Source organism: Callithrix jacchus, chromosome 9, assembly GCF_049354715.1.
Source record: "Callithrix jacchus isolate 240 chromosome 9, calJac240_pri, whole genome shotgun sequence".
In the NCBI taxonomy this organism is placed as follows: Eukaryota; Metazoa; Chordata; class Mammalia; order Primates; family Cebidae; genus Callithrix; species Callithrix jacchus.
The window spans coordinates 27,231,965-27,245,527 of NC_133510.1; the positions used below are offsets into that span (position 1 = coordinate 27,231,965).

Below are 13,563 nucleotides of genomic sequence, written 5' to 3' on the forward strand. Positions count from 1 at the left end.
GCTAGGGCTGGACTCTGGAGCCAGGTGACCTGGGTTTGAATCCCAGCTTGGCCTCTACCTAGCTCTGGCACAACGGGCAAGCATCTCAGTTGCCCCTCTTCGAGTCTCAGTTTCCTCATTGGTATCAAGGGTTAAGCATGGCTTTGGGCTGCAAGTCTGCCATGAGCCCATCCATGAGCTTTCTTGGGTTTGTCCCATGGGAGCCCCAGCAGGGTCTGGACAGCAGGATTGTGACCCCTTGGCCGCCTCCCAGGGCTCCCCCTCACATAGCTCCCCTCCCCTCAGTCGTTCAGGCCAGGGTGGGAATCATGTTTGTGTTTCCTTTTCTTTTTCTTTTTCCTAGGGTCTTTCTTTGTCACCCAGGTTGGAGTGCAGTGGTATGATCTCTGCTCACTGCAGCCTCTACCTCCCAGGCTCAAGTGATCCTCCTGCCTCAGCCTCCCAAGCAGCTGGGACTACAACAAGCATCACCACACCTGGCTAATTTTTAAGACTTTTTGTAGAGATGGGGGTCTCACTATGTTGCCCAGAATGGTCTCAATGCTGCTGGAGCTCCTGGGCTTAAGCAATCCTCCCACATCGACCTCCCAAAGCACTGGGGTTACAGGTATGAGCCACTGTGCCAGGTCAGTGTAACCCCAGCACCCTGCACCCTCCTGTCGGGTTCCTCTCCACCCCCGGGTCTCAGCCTTGGCACAGCTGATGTCTTGGCTTATGGCCTCGCGGTCATGGGTGTGTCCTGTGCCCTGTAAGATACTTAGCAGCATCCGTGTCCTCTGTACACTGACCCTCATAGCATCCTCCTCCCCAGTATAGCAACCAGAAACTCCCTAGACATGTCAAAAGTCCCTGGGGGTGTGGGAGAGTCGCCTCTTAAGTGAGAGCCACTGGTTTACCCCTTCAACAAGTGGCTTACTCACTCCCTAGCTGCTGAGATCTGAACAGTGGAAACTGGCTGGTGGCACCTGATGTAGCACATGCATGAGAACACCAAGCACCTCACTAGGCCCCCAGCCCTAAGGGCAGTAATCACTATTAAGTGTCTAGAGCCTGGGACGCATATAGTTTCTGAGACCAAGAACTCATCCGTGCTCTGCCAAGAGAGGTTGAGAGATTTTTATAGCTAGGTGACCTTGGAAAAGTCACTTGTTCTCTCTGAGCCTCCCTGCCCACATCGGTGCAGTGGGGCTGAGCAGAGGATTGAGAGGTGGTGTGTCCAGCCTCGGTGAACAGTAGGTGCCCAGCAAATGGTTCCTCCCCCTGACTCCTCTTTTCCTGGTAGGTGGGGGCCTCACCTGACTGCCTGGTTCTGGCCATGGACATCAATGACCAAGCTGGCCTGAGAATCACAGGTTGGCAGCAGCAAGGAGCTCATCTCTTCTGCTGCCCAGACTCCTAGTAACAAAAGCTGAAGAGGGAGCAGACTTTGAGGTGTGCAGGTAGAGACAGCCTGAGGATCCTCACAGGCCAGGTGGGGACCCCAGCCAAGCTCTATAGCCCAGCACATCCCTGTCCCCAAGTCCCGCAGGCCTGGCTCATTGAACACTCATGGGTGCTGAGGATGCAAGGGTCGGCCCCTATTGCAGCTCAGGATGTCAATGCTCACTGAAAGGACAGCTGCAGCCCAGACATAGGCTGAGAACATGCTCCCCATCACCTGGCCTCGAGTCCAGGATAGAGTGTGGATGAAGTCAGGGGCATGGGGTATCCAGTCCACTCAGCTGTGTGGTACAGAGCTGAGATTCTTTGCAGGAGAGGTGACATCCTGGCCCCCTGAGCTTCCAGGAGCCACCCCCTCCTCCCACCGCAGAGTGGACTAGGGCAGGTGTTGCTGGGTAATCTGAAACAGGAGTGTGTATGTGAAAGAAGCATCGCAGCCTGCTCTGGAACACACTCCGTGGCTCTTGGAGAAGGAGGGCCAGACAGGCAGGGTGAGTTCATGCCAAGTGACTGGCCACAGCATAGCCCCATGAGGAAGGATCTCGGTGCCAAGTCTGAGGCCCTATTTTGCTGCTTGCTTGCTAGGTGAGCTTGGGCAAGTCACCCACACTTTTGCCTGTGACCCAGATACGATGGTGGTGACGATGATAATGGTCACTGTCACACCATCAGCATCACCTTTTTCATCTTTATCACAAGTGCTTCTTAAGCATCTACTCAGGCATTCGTGAGATTAACTCACTCAATCCTCACAACCTCCCCGTTATAGGTAGTATCATCATTCCCATTTTGCAGATTAAGAGATGAGGGCACAGAGAGGTGAAGGAATTTTCCCAGGGCTACACAGCTGGCAAGCAGCAGAGGCAGGATTCAAACACTGGAAAAAGCTTGGTAAGGAAGGGGTCATCCTGCCTCTCTCTGGGATATTGGGAGGATGAAACTAACAAATGCCCATGAACCCTTCAAAGGGGGCTGGCACGGGGCAGGCACTGGACAAGCAGGAGCTTTGATCCTGACCCAAGACGGCAGGGCAGAAAGACAGGTCAGAAGCTGGACGCTAATCCAGGGCGCCCGTCCATATCAGCCCTGCGAGTGGGAAGGCAGACTGCTCAGCAAACCTGGTTACAGTGATTACAAATGAAGCCTTTGTAAACTGTAAAGTGCTGGGGAAACCCAAGGCCTGGCCCTCCCCATCTGCCCTGCACACAGCGGGTCCTCTGCACCCCAGAAATTGGACACGGGACAATTAGAGGGAGGTCTTCCCTATCCACTCCTTACCTGGCTGGAGAAGGGCAGGCCCAGCCTCTGAAGAGCAGGCACTGTGTGGCTGGCATTGGTCACCATCTGCAGTGGGCCATGCAGTGGCCAAGCCACCAGGGCTGCCAGGTCCACACTGACCCCACCATCCCTGCCACGGAGGGCCACATTGGCCTGGGTTTGGGACTACAGAGACAGAAAATGTCATAGGCTAACTGAAGACAGGTTCACCTCCCTTCCCAGCCTAGGAACACACCAGACTTCGGGAGGGGACGTGCATGCCCTGTGGGGCTCAAACAACACCAGCGGGAAAGGAAAAGGCTCCCATGGGGTGCTGGGTGGGGTCAACCCCTTTTGTGCCTTTTTGACATAATCTGTCATCATTTGTCCCTGAGGATCTAGGCCTGGGTGACTCCTTTCATTGAAGTTGAAGTTGAAATGACACCTTTAAGAAGCCTCCCCTGACTACCCCTCTGAAGTCCCTCCCAATTCTTTGCTGCTAGGCATTCTCCATCCATCTCCCTGGAGTGGGGTTCCTAGCACAACCTGAAATGACCTCACTTACTAGGTTTCTGCTCCTCTACTGCCACTCCATGAGAATGCCAGCCCCCTGGGGGTGGGGTTTTTCTTAGGACAGCTTCTGACACACAACAGGGGATCAAGTGAGTACTTTCCGAATGACTGAGGGAGGATGCTTCTCTGTAGGGATTCTTGGGGATTCTCTGAGCAGCCTGCAGATGAATCAGCATGAGGTCTGCTCTTGATAAATGGCCACTGTGACCTGATGCCCACCTGGCCCTGGCTGGAGGATCCCATCCCTCCCATCACCCCTCCCAGCACAGAAGAGGAGAGTGGCTCACAATAGGAGTTTCTTTTTTGACTTAAATTCACTTTGCTACACATAGAAACCAGCGGGTCCAGGAGCCCCCAAGCAAACAGATGGCACCTACTCTAGGTCAGACGCCAGGTTCCCGTGGGGTGCAGCTCATGGCTCAGGCCCAAGTGACACTCAGCCAGGCTCCAGCACCTCCCATCTGGCCACCAGGTGGATAAGCCCCACAGCTCTGAGCCTCGACTACCTTATCTATAAGATGGGCACAGTCCACCCGCCTCAGGGGACAGCATCCAGAGTAAATGGGGTAACACATGGGAGAGGACCGCCTGTGGGGCATGCAGGAGGCTGGGGAAATGCTTCCTTATTCCACACTCAACCACATGTATCTACTATGTGCAGGGCAAGAAAAGGGAGGGGACACAATTCCCAGGCCCGGAAGCCCCTGACTGTCAGAGATAACAAGAATGTTAACGATAGGCAGAAAGTGTCCCCGAAAGGGGGGACAGCAGACTGGACAGCAATGGGAGGAGGGAGAGGTCACTCCTGGCTGGGGGTGGCCACACCAGGCATCCTGGGCCGGGAACTAGAGTGGCGTTAAAGTGTTCATCCAGAATGGCCTCCCATCACTCCATCACTTGTCCCCAACAAATTCGGAGGTCAGCTCAGACTAGGGACAATTTCCTCATGTGACCCAGTCTTCCGTTCACCCCTCAGGAGGCTGAGGGCGAAAAATAAAGTTTTTGTTTATTTTTTTTGAGATGGAGTCTCACTCTCTCACCCAGGCTGGAGGTCAGTGGTGTGATCTTGCTTGCTACAATCTCCACCTCCCAGGTTCAAGTAGTTTTCATGTCTCAGCCTCCTGAGTAGCTAAGACTACAGGCATGCTCCACCATGCCCAGCTATTTTTTTTTTTTTGTAGAGACAGAGTTTCACCATGTTGGCCAGGCCAGTCTCTTACTCCTGACCTCAAATGATCCACATGCCTCAGCCTCCCAAAGTGCTAGAATTACTTACAGCCATGAGCCATTGCACCAAGTCCCTAAAATAAAGTTCTAGGCCAACAGAAGATGGCCTAGGGGACTAGGGGAACCCAGGGGTCCTGAATGGTCAAGAGCCAGGTCTCTGCAATCTATATGGGGGTCAGAGGGTAGCTCTGGGTTCAATCCTTGCTCCATCATTATCAGCTGTGTGGCCTGGGCCAGGTGACTCAACCTCTCTGAGCCTCCATTTCTCATCTGCAAAATGGGAATGGCATTCCTAACCCTACTTCATATGCTCATTCACACACGTTTAACACCTCCTATGTGCCCTGCGGCAAAGCAGACAAAAATCCCTGCCCTCATGGAGCACACATTCTGATGATTCTAGTGTACAGAAAATGAGAAACAAAGGTATTTGGATGCTACATAGTGTGTTCAAATGACTGAACTGGGGAGAGGGTGGGAGGAGATTGGGAGGTGGAAAAGAGGCCTCCCTGAGATGCCATTGGAAAAACACCTACCTAAGGGAGACAGGCAGGTGTGTGGGAGAGAGGCATTCCAGGTGGCAGGATCAGCCCATGCCAAGGTTCTGGGGCAGCAGCAAACCTGGTGTGTTAAAGAATAGAAAGGAATGGAACAGGTGGGGTTGGGGCCTGGGAGACGAGGTGAGATGGGGGAAGGGTGCAGGTTCTGCCAGCTCGCAGGCCCCTCTAACAGCTGTGGCATTCCCCTGTGTGATGGGGACAGCTGCACTGTACTGAGCTCTCGTGTATACGTAGCTTGCCTGGCGTGTAGGTAGTAAGTGCCCAGCCAATACTGGCTCCTCTTATTACTTTTATTTTCCCCCCATAATGGGCTGAACCATGGACCCCAAAAAGAGATAATGAAGTCCCACTTCCCTCACCCTCTGTCCTATGAATATGACCTTATTTAGAAATAGGGTCTTGGCTGGGTGCAGTGGCTCACAACTCTCACCCCAGTGCTTTGGAAGGCCGAGTTAGGTGGATCACAAGGTCAGGAGTTTGAGGCCAGCCTGACCAACATGGTGAAACCCTTTCTCTACTAAAAATATGAAAATTAGCCAGGCATGGTGGTGCACACCTGTAATCCCAGCTACTCAGGAGGCTGAGGCAGGAGAATCACTTGAATATCGAAGTCAGAGGTTGCAGTGAGCCAAGATCACAGCACCGCACTCCAGCCTGGGTGACAGTGAGATTCTGTCTTAAATAAATATGTAAATAAGTAAGTAAATAAATAAATAAATGGCCTTTACAGATGGAATAAGTAAAAATAACGTCACATTCTAGACAGACGGGTGTTCAATCCACTGTGGATTGTTTTGTTTTATTTTGAGACAGGGTCTCATTCTGTCACCCAGGCTGGATCACAGTGTTGCAATCATAGCTCACTGCAGCCTCGACCTTCTGGCTCAAGAGATTTTCCTGCCTCAGCATCCCGAGTAGCTGGGACCACACACACGTGCCACTATATCCAGTTAAGATTCCTGTGCACACCAGCTAAGATTTCTGTGTTTTAAGCCATTCGGTGTGTGGGACTTGGTTGCAGAAGTTCTAGGAAAGTAATCCGCCTGCCTTGGGAATGAGGCTATTCATGGGCAAGGCTGTCCTAGTTGTCTAGAGCCCAGAGCAACACTGGGCTTGATGGGGTGCCATCTGGGTCCAGGTCTGAGGCTGGCCCAGGCGTAGAAGAAGCTAGCTCCCCAGTCCCAGGGCTGTGTGCTGAGTGCCTTACCATGTATCTGCAGCTCTGTGAGCAGGGAGGCCTCGTCTGAGAATCCAGCTCACAACAAGTGCTCACTGTTATGCTGGCTCTGGCCAGAGAGCTCCAGGTGCCCATCACGGTAACAGCAGCTCACAGGGTAGTTGAGAGATGTGGGTCCCATCAGGATGTGTCCAGAATGCTCAAAGCCCAAGCTGCCGTTGTGAATGTCCGTGAAGACGTGGAATGCCACCAGGGAGATGCTGGGCTGCCCTGTGCAGAGAGCCAGCCAGCCCGGAGCAACCTGGCACTGGCTCCCACAAACCCTGGGGTTATCAGTGCCATCCGTGTCCCTTTGGTGGGAGGAACTCAGACCCTCTTGAAGGAGCAGGTTTGATGACCAACGCAGTTACTCCAGCTAATTACACGTGCACCAAGGAACCCACAGAGAAAATACAGAGAACCAGTCAGGAGGTGGGGCAGGCAGGGGAGAGGGGCCCTGGGGAGGATGGCTAGATAAAAACTTTGGGAAGAGAAAGATGTCCTGGCTGATGCAAAACAGGTTGGCAAACTGCAGCCTACACCTTTTGTTGTAAATAAAGTTTTATTGGAGCATAAACCTGCCTGTTTGTCACAGGTGTGTGAACCAGAGCAACTCCATCTTGAATAGGGATTGGTAAAATGAGTCTGAGACCTACTGGGCTGCATTCCCAGATGGTTAGGCATTCTAAGTCACAGGATGAGACAGAAGGTCACACAAGATACAGGTCATGGCCCAGCATGGTGGCTCACACCTCTAATCCCAGCATTTTGGGAGGCTGAGGTGGATGGATCCCTTGAGGTTAGGAGTTCAAGACAAGCCTGGCATTTCAACAAGGTGAAATGCCATCTCTACTAAAAGTACAAAAATAAATGACCTAGGCATGTTGGCACCTCCCGCTACTCAGGAGGCTGAGGTGGGAGGATTGCTTCAACTCGGGAGGTGGAGGTTGCAGTGAGTCGAGATTGCACCACTGCACTCCACCCTGGGGAACAGAGCAAGACTCTGTCTTCAAAAATAAAGAGAAATTCAGATGCAGGTGTAGAGTGCATTAGCACGAGCAGGGGTGCTGTGGTGGTGGAAAAGGTGATCAGGAAAGGCCTCTCTGTGAAGGTGATAGACATGAGGGTTGAGCCTGGGGACTCCTGGGAAGAACAGCCTGGGGACTCCTGGGGAGAGCAGCCCGGGAGGGCTCTAGGTGTTGGTGCCATTTGTAGTCCTTTTGTTTTGCTTCGTTTTGTTTTTGAGACAAAGTCTTGCTCTGTCACCCAGGCTGGAGTGATGTGGCACAATCTTAGCTCACTGTAATCTCCACCACCCGGGTTCAAGCCACCTCGGCCTCCCAAAGAGCTGGGATGACAGGCGTGAGTCACTGTGCCTGGCCTATTCATCAACATGTTTAAATTCTTCTGAAAGCTGTGCTTTAGGAAGAGTGTTCTGACAGCCATTGAAAATAAATGACAAAATGGCAGGACAACGATCACATCAGTGACTGGGTGGCTATGGACATCTGCTGGCCAGCAGCAGGGAAGCCACTCAGACCCTGGATTCTACCTCTGCAGCCTGTCTGCACATGAATCCTCCTCCCCACATCAGTAGAAGCTGGAACTCTCAGAGCAGCAGACCTCATCAGCCGCTGCGACCTTCAACAGAATGATGTGATTAATTCGTTCACACAGAAGGCAGTAGGAACCCCTAGAGAACAGGATACAGAATGTGTGGGTTTTGATGAGCAGGGTGGTAAAATCTGGGAGGTGCCACCTACCTCACCTCCTGACCTCCACACTCTTTCCCCAGTCCTGCTCAGCATAGAGACTAGAGTGACATCACCAGAAAGGTAGACATTTGGAAGGACACCAGCGACACAGAGAAGAGGAGGCCGGAGGTCCGCAAGGCATCCAGCTCCTGGCCTTGGATACCCAGGACTCTCTCCAGAAAGGCTCCCTCCCAGCCATGGAACTTGATGGTCCTTGAGTTCCTGAGGATGGAGCTGGTGAGCAGGGCCCCCAAGTCCTGCCTCATTTGCTCTCCTGGGATTGGAGGGAAGAGAGAGATGAAGACACGGCTGGTTCAGAATGATCCCCTACACCCTGACAGTCACCCTGCAGCAAATCCCACTGATCTCACCAAGTGCATTCCAAAGCTGTCTGCCTCTGTGCATCTCTGACCCTCAGTCCTGATTCATCTACCATAATCCTGTGCTTGGACTCCTGCAGGAGCTGACCCGGGACCACTGCCCCAGGGAGGCAGCTTCTGATGCCCGGAGAACAGAGGTTGCCCCTGAGCCCACCTGGGTATGGCGCCATCAGAAAGCCTACTTGGAGGTGGGTAATGCCTGAGTTACATCTTGTTTTCTCCCTTTTACATTTTTGGTGGAGTTGGGGAGGGGATCTCACTATGTTGCATAGGCTGGCCTCAAGCTCTTAGGCTCAAGTGATCCTCTGCCCCTGGCCTCCTAAAGTGCTGGGATTACAGGCGTGAGCCACCGTGCCTGGCCATGGGTTTTCCTGAACCAAAGCATATTCCTGTCATGTTTAACAGAATTGTGCCCCAGCCCTGTACTTTCCTTGATTCACCCTCCTTTGAATAGCAAACCTCCCAAAAGCTGTAACAAACATGGAAGAGCCACTGGCCTGGTGGGCTGGGTGGTGGGAGGAAGGCTGGGGTTCCAGCAATTGGCATCCCCTTTCCCAGGATGTACACAAGGCCTCATGTACCTGTCCTTTTATCTCCTAGGTCAGCTCATCGACACTGCCTGGGTGAAAAAAGGACACCAGATCTTGTTTTCATTCATGTTCGAAGCCAACATTGCTGTCAGTGCATGCCCAAGCCACCGGTAGCCTAGAAATATTTAGACCTGGTTTATTAACCATACACCTGCCAGACCCAACCCAGCCAAAACATGAAATCGACTGGGTGCAGTGACTCACACCTGTAATCTCAGCACTTTGGGAGGCCAAGGCAGGTGGATCTCCTGAGGTCAGCAGTTTGAGACCAGCCTGGCCAATGTGGTGAAACCCCATCTCTACTAAAAATATAAAAATGAGCCGGGCGTGGTGGTGCACACCTGTAATCCCAGCTACTCGGGAGGCTGAGGTGGGAGAATCATTTCAACACAGGAGGTGGAGGCTGCAGTGAGCCGAGATTGAACCACTGCACTCCAGGATGGGCAGAGCATGAGACTCCATCTCAACAAACAACAGTAACAACAACAAAGACACAAAATCAAACCCCCACCCTTTTTTTTTTTTTTTTTTTTTTTTTGAGATAGATTGGGACTTCCTGTGTTCAGGCTACAGTGCAGTGGTACAATTATAGCTCACTGCAGCCTCTTACTCCCAGGCTGAAGCCTCTCACCTCAGCCTCGTGAGTAGCTGGGATTACAGGTGCATGCTACCATGCCCAACTAATATTTGTGTGTGTGTGTGGAGATGGGGTCTCACCATGTTGGCCAGGCTGGCCTCAAACTCTGGGATTCAAGTGATCCTCCCATCTCAGCCTTCCAAAGTACTGGGATTAGAGACCTGAGCCTCTGTTCCTGGCCAAAACCTAATTACACATTCATGAATGACCGAGGGCGTGAGCTTCTGTGTTTTTTAACAATGAAACAGATTATTTCTTTGGTATAACTTTGCTGGGGATGCTGTAACAAACAAGACAAATTTGTTGTCTCAGGCCAGATGCCTTGGCTCATGTCTGTAATGCCTGTACTTTGATAGCATGAGAGATCTCTTGAGGTCAGGAGTTCGAGACCAGCCAGGCCAATAGGATGAAACCCTGTCTCTACTGAAAAAATACAAGTCCAGGAGTGGTGGCTCACACCTGTAATCCTAGAACTTTGGGAGGCTGAGGTAGGCAAATCATGAGGTCAGGAGTTTGAGACCAGCGTGGCCAACATGGTGAAACCCTGTCTCTACTAAAAATACAAAAATTAGCTGGGTGTGGTGGCACACGTCTGTAATCTTAGCTACTCAGGAGAATGAGGCAGGAGAACTGCTTGAACCCACAAGGTGGAAGCTGCAGTAAACTGAGATCGTACCACTTTACTCCAGACTTGGGGACAGAGCAAGAATCCATCTCAGAAGAAAAAAATACCGAGGCATGCTTGCATGTGCCTGTGTTCCCAAGCTGCTCAGGAGGGTGAGGTGAAAGTATTGCTTGAGCCTGGGAGAATGAGGCTGCAGTGAGCTGAGATCATGCCACTGCACTCCAGCCTGGGCGACAGAGTGAGACTCTGTCTTAATAAATCAATAAATAAAATAAAAAGCTGTTGTCTCCCAGTTGGGAGTCCGGAAGTGTAAAGTCAGGTGTCTGCAGGCCGGGCTCTCTCTGGAGGCTCTGGGGAAAAATCTGTCCCAGGCTCTCTCCGGCTTAGGCATCCCTTGACTTATAGTGGCCATTGTCCTTCTATGCATGTCTGTCTCTGTGTGCAAATTTACTTTTCGGCAAGCACAGTGAGTGGCTCACACCTATAATTCCAGCACTTTGGGAGACCGAGGCAGGATTGCTTGAGCCCAGAAGTTCAAGACCAGCCTGGGAAACATAGTGAGATACCGTCTCTTCGTAAAATACAGAAAATTAGCTGGCATGGTGGAACACACCTGTAGTCCCAGCTACTCAGGAAGCTGAGGTGGGAGGATCACTTGAATCCAGGAGTTTGAGGCTGCATTGAGCTATGATCACACTACTACCCGCCAGCCTGGGTAACAGAAAAAGACTGTCTCAAGAAAAAAAATGTCTTATTCTTTCTTTTTCTTTCACTGGCAACAAATTTTCCTTTTAGTGAAACACCAGTTATATGGAATCAGGGCCCCACCTTCATGACGCATTTTAACTTGATGACCTCTGTAACGACCCAGTCTCCAGATAAGCTCATGACTGTAATCCCAGCACTTTGAAAAGCTGAGGTGGGAGGATCAATTGAGGCCAGGAGTTAAAGACCAGCCTGGGCAACATAGTGAGACTTCATCTCTACAAAAACAATAAAAAAAAATTAGCTGGGTGTAGGGGTGTGTACCTGTAGTCCCAGCACCTTGGGAGACAGGAGCACAGAGCGAGCCCAGGAGGCCGAGGCTGCAGTCATCTGTGATTGTGCCACTGCACACCAGCTGGGAAATAGCAAGACCTAGTTTGTCTCAACAACAACAAAAAAAGGTTTGCTGATTCAATGTGGATGTGGAGAATTAGGAACAATTTTACACTGTTGGTGTGAGTGTAAATTAATTCAACCATTGTGGAAGACAGTGTGGTGATTCCTCTAGGACCTAGAAATTGAAATTCCATTTGACCCAGCAATCCCATTACTGGGTATATATCCAAAGGATTATAAATGTTTCTATTATAAGGACACATGCACACGAATGCTCATTTTTGCACTGTTTAAAATAGCAAAGTCTTGGAACCAACCCAAATGCCCATCGATGATAGACTGGACAGGGAAAACGTGGCACATACACACCATGGAATACTATGTAGCCATAAAAAATGATGTGTTTGTGTCCTTTGTAGGGACATGGATGAACCTGGAAACCATCATTCTCAGCAAACTGACACAAGAACAGGAAACCAAACATCTCATGTTCTCACTCATAGGGAGGTGTTGAACAATGAGAACACATGCACACAGGGAGGGAAGCATCACACTATGGGATCTGTTGGGGGTAACTAGGGGAGGGACAGCAGGAGATGGGGAGTTGGGGAGGAATAACACGGGGAGAAATGTCAGATATAGGTGATGGGGAGGAAGGCAGCTAACCACATTGCTACATAGTACCTATGCAACAATTCTGCATGTTCTTCACATGTACCCCACATCCTAAAATGCAATTATATGTTTGTATATATATATGGAAATTTTCCTTTCTACCTCTTTCTCCAAAAAAAAAAAGAAAGAAAGAAAAAAAGAAAAAGAAAAATTGTGGTTATTAATCAGTTGGTAAGGAATAATGCTCTTGTTCACAAACTTCGGACCCTTTTTTTGCAGGCTAGAAATCACTCCAGTTAGTAAAATAATAACAGTAACAACAACAGCCAAAAGGGAAGAGTATTTAAAATGCAGGAGGTGCTGATCAAGGCGCATTCGTGGGTAACATTATTTAGCCTTGAGCATCATCTTAGGAGTACATCCTCATATGATTCCTACCTGACAGGTGGAAAAACTGAGGCACAGAGACCTACATCGTCTGTCCGGACTCAAAGTGGTATTAAGTTGTGGCACAGGTGTCACCTGACATTGTCTTGTGCACTATGCCTATCTAATTATTATTATTATTTTTGAGATGAAGTTTTCTTCTCGTCCATGCTATAGTGCAATCTCAGCTCACTACAACTTCTGCTTCCCAGGTAGAAGCAATTCTCCTGCCTCAGCCTCCCAAGTAGCTGGGATTACAGGCACACGCCATCATGCTTGGTTAATTTTGTATTTTTTGTAAAGATGGGGTTTCTACATGTCGGTCAGGCTGGTCTTGAACCCCTGGCCTCAGGTGATCCATTGACCTCAGCCTCCCAAAGTGCTGAGGATACAGGAATGAGCCACCACACTGGGTTTTGTTTTTTGTTAGTTTGTTTGTTTTTTGAGCTGGAGTCCTGCTCTGTCTCCCAGGCTGGAGTGCAATGGGATGATCTTGGCTCACTACAACCTCCACCTCCCAGGTCAGGGGATTCTCCTGCATCAGCTTTCCAAGTAGCTGAGATTGTAGGCACGTGGCACCATCCTGGACTAATTTTTTGTAGTTTTAGTGGAGTCAGGGTTTCACCATGTTGGCCAGGTTGGTCTTGAACTCCTGATTGTTGAGAACTGAATTCGAGCTGGGGAATCTCGTCCAGCGAGTGGGTCCCAAACCTGGAAGAAAGCGTGCGCCGGAAAAAAAGGAGATAGAAAAGAGTGAGGTCTGGAGGGCTACATCAGCTATGCCCATGCAGCAATTTTATTTCTGCAATGTGTTTCATTATATAATTTTCTGAAGTTAAAGTTGTTTACACCAGATTAACGTACTTAAGTTACAGTAAGCAAGTTACGCCCAGTAAGTAAGTTAATCTCAGTAAGTATTTTACTTCCAGTAAGTAGGTTACGCCCAATAGGTCAAGGTAAGTAAGTTACAGTCACGCCCTGTAATACAGGTCCAAAGTGAACACAATCAAGCAATAAACCATAAGAAGCCGAAAGTAGACACAATGCCTCCCAAGTACTCATATCCATAAAGTAATGTCTGTTAATTATTTAGAATAACATAGTCCCTCTCTTGGTTCCTGCTTTCCCTCAGCTCGACTCCCCCAACCGGGGATCTGTGTCC

The 13,563-nt window shown here is 50.2% G+C and overlaps 1 long non-coding RNA gene across 12 annotated transcripts in view; it reads left to right on the plus strand.

The window, feature by feature from the left end:
- The window catches only part of LOC128931298 (uncharacterized), a 122,715-nt gene extending 110,529 nt beyond the window's left edge, over positions 1–12,186 (plus strand). For 8 of the 12 annotated variants that reach the window (XR_013522659.1, XR_013522658.1, XR_013522660.1 and 5 more), the window contains 3 exons: positions 344–8,264; positions 8,488–8,595; positions 9,008–12,186. This is a non-coding gene — a long non-coding RNA (uncharacterized LOC128931298). The remainder of the gene's footprint in view (positions 1–343; positions 8,265–8,487; positions 8,596–9,007) is intronic. The other 4 variants (XR_013522665.1, XR_013522666.1, XR_013522661.1 and 1 more) reach the window with 4 other exon arrangements.
- The last annotated feature ends 1,377 nt before the right edge of the window (positions 12,187–13,563 follow it).